The sequence below is a fragment of the Fukomys damarensis genome, unplaced genomic scaffold (genome assembly GCF_012274545.1).
Source record: "Fukomys damarensis isolate Sample0158 unplaced genomic scaffold, DMR_v1.0_HiC HiC_scaffold_19, whole genome shotgun sequence".
NCBI classification, from domain to species: domain Eukaryota; kingdom Metazoa; phylum Chordata; class Mammalia; order Rodentia; family Bathyergidae; genus Fukomys; species Fukomys damarensis.
The window spans coordinates 1,702,786-1,706,297 of record NW_022900931.1 but is presented as its reverse complement, the minus strand read 5'-3'; positions in this window follow the sequence as shown (position 1 = coordinate 1,706,297).

Below are 3,512 nucleotides of genomic sequence, written 5' to 3'. Positions count from 1 at the left end.
GTCAAGGGAGCTCACTTTTCTCCATACGTCGCTGCGACATCCCAATCTTGGGTTGCTTTCTCTGCCTGACATCAGCCTTGGGCAGGTGTCCGTGGGGTTGGGACAGGGAGGTGGCTCAGAGGTCTGTCTGCTGAGGGGCAGGCGGATGTCGCACTCCAGGGTTCCTGATGTTCTGGTCACTGTCTGCTGCTCCCATGAGCCAGTGTTGCTGAGGAAAAGCTCAGGGCCTGTTTATATCCGGCTCCATGGAAGGAACAAATTCGTCAGTGGTGGCCTTTTTATTCCGCAGTGTTGAAAGTTTCCGGTCATGCTCTGACCCAGTTCTGCCCTGGGTCTGTTTATAACGCAGCAATCCCCACAGTCTGCACACCTGTGCCCATTTATTTGGGGATCTCATTGCTTCCTTGATGATTTCTGACACGGGATTGCTAGGCACCTGGATGTAGCCTCCGTAACTGTTTTCCTCTGCTTTTCCTCCCCTCTTGTTTCCTGGGAGCTCTTTGCTCTGTGACTTTATTTTTCACCTGGCTTGTTTTCTCCCTCTTTCCAAATGCCCTGTCTCTCAAGGCTGGTCAGCAGTGTTGATCTGGGAGCCTTCTTCTCTGCTTCTGCATTTTTCCTAGGGGGTTGGTAGATCTTTGAAGGCATCCGTGACACTATTTAGCATTACGATGATGACCGTGCTCTTCCCCGAATTACTTCTGTTCTCTCAGACTCAGGTGCAGAGCGCACTCAGGCTCTGGCTCTGCAGACATCTGACAGCCCTTCCTGCAGAGCCTTGTCTGAATGCAAGTACAGGTGCCAGTGTGTAGGGAGAGTTCTGGGGTCACCGCTGACCTGGGTGTCCCTGGGGCTTTTCTGCCTGTTTTCTCTGTAAATGGGCCAGGCGTGAGGGAAAGTGAGTGTCCCTGGAAACCAGCACAGATGTGATAGGCAGGCGGCCCCCCGAGGATGGACCAGTGTTGAACATTTCAGCCCAGGTTTGGGGGATTCGTGCCCCCTTTAGGCTTACTTGTCTTGTTTTCCATGAAAGGCCGAAGACCTCAAGGCCCCTGCGCTCTGGTTCACACTTGGGCGTTTTTCCACTAGGATGGGATCGTGGAAACAACTCTCCATCTGCTGAAGCCCAGACCATCTCAGAATAAACTAAAAACTGTGTACAATTACTAGAAAGGCCAACTATATTAAAATGCAGTTATCAAATGTTACAAAACCTATTTGGTATAGGGATATGTCTGCTTTTTTAAAGATATTACATCAAAAAGTCTAGCGATAGGACAACTACACTTTGAAGTAACAGTGAACATAAGTAATATACTGGGGTAACCACGAGAGCGATAATATGATAGGAAAATACCCGTGATTTCTTTTGGTGACAGAGTCACAGTTACAGCTAAGCTATTGTGTTTGCTGCCCATGTGCCTCATTGAAAGCCATGTTAACTTTTAGCTAGAGACATGATAAGTACCTTGCAGATTTCCCTCAGTCTCTGGGCACCCAGCCTTTCTCTTAGGATAGTTTCAGGCTGTGGCATGAGCTAACCCTACTGCAAGAAGGTTGGGGTGGGTACACCTGTCCGTGACTTTTGGGAACACATCTTCCCGGCAGATGCCAGCCAGCCACACCTCTGTCCACGTCCCTTGGATGTGTCTTCCCTCCTTTTGCTCCTTCTGATGGCCCCACCTTTTCTGTACAGTACTAGTGCCCAGGCCCCTTGTGCTCGTGCCCTAGCCACTCTCCTCAGCACCACGTGACTTTATTGCCTGTACAGTCTTTATGTCAGGCAGACTGGTATCCCCCAGGGGCCTGGACTGGTTTCATTCACTTGAGTTCACATGCTGCCATCCTTGAGCTGTCTTCCCAGTGGCATCCTGGCCTCCTTGGTCTGCACAGCTAAACAGCTGTTCTGGGTGCCAGGAGCAGGTTTCTCCATTTTGCCCTGGGGTTTCTCTTCAGGGCACCAGCAGTGCCCCACGTATTTCCTAACAAAGGTCTTGCCTCTGGGAGCTTTGGTCCCCGTGACAATGTATCCAACATCCCATCCGGTGCAATTAATTCAGCAAGCTCTGCTTCTCTTTATGAACTTCCTTTCTTTTGCTCCATTCTTCTTTACAGACGGTTCCTCCAAACGGTTAGTTTTTTTAAAGTTCCCCTAGTGTATTTAAGATACCCTTCAATTTTCCAGGCTTTAGATAATATGCACCTGATTGGGGACAGAGGAGATGTCAGAGGTGGCTCCGCTCTTGATTGAGGCCCTTTTGGGGTGGAGGTTGTGTCTCTGGGACAAGCATCCCCAAGTCTCTGAGAGGGCTGGGTCCAGAGTCTGCTCCAGGGGAGGTGAGAGGCCAGTGACCTTGGCCGAGGTCAGGCATAGTAAGCCAGGGAGGGCAGGATCCTGAGGGCTGCAGCCTGGACAGCTCAGCGGCACATCATCTCGGGGTGAAGGGGCAGGAATACTTCCAGGAAGTGGGGTTTGGAGTGGGGCTGCACATGGAGGGATTTGCAGGCCCTTCCAGGGCCGGCCCAGAGCTTCCTAGTTGATTGGCTGGTGGAGGCTGGGGCTCCTTGTCAGGTACTCGGCCTGGGCTTGTCTCTCCTAGCTGGCTGGGTGGGGTCTGGGACCATGACATCCAGAGGTAATAAATTGCTTTTCAGCCATTTTCTGTCTAACCAAGTGTGGGCACAAGCTGCTGGGTTAGGTAAACAACATGGAGCTTGAGGGCAGTCCTGGCTGTAACCTTGACTTGCTCATTGACTTGGTGTTAGGTGTCATGCTTCAGGAGGCCTCAGTTTACCCCCATGTATGGCGAGAGGCTCTATCTCTCTGACCTCTAAGAGCCCTTCAGGGCTGGCTTCTTAACCTACCAGGCACATACACACCTGCCGGTTAGGACACAGCTCAACAAAGCCATCGGCCTGCAGGCCCCTGACCTCCAGGACTCCCCACACAGGCCAGGGCATAGGTTCAGGCAGGCACCAGTCCCCGATCTTTGCCCAGAGCTGGCATGTGAAATTCGGCGCTGGCACACTTGCCTCAAAGCCTGCCGAGATGGTCCTGGAACTGAGCTCCGGGTACAGGACACCAGTGCCTACTGCTGAGGCAGGGTGGTGGTAAGGACTCTGGGCAGAAACAGACAGGCTCTTCCTAGGGGAGGAACAGAGGCAGCGTGGGGCTGTCAGCTTGCTCACTGAATCGTTCCCTCCAAGCAGACCAAGGGCATCTACAGTGTGTTCTCCGGTTTAGGGCCGCTGGAGACCAATGGCAAACAGCATGGCCTGGCATGTGCGTTTCCAGGCAGATAAGTGTTTTCAGACCCACGAAGAAACCTGCGCTGAGCCCATCCAGCCGCCGGCCAGTCCCAGGTCTTGGCCTCTCCTGGACCGTGGGGTGGGCACACAGGGGCTTGGTCGCGACTTCAGGCCGCGCATTCCCCGCTCCGCACTCTGGGCAGCGGCCGACTCTGCAGTGAGGCTCCTGCGCGCCTAGGTGGAGCCCGACCCGCAATTTTCGG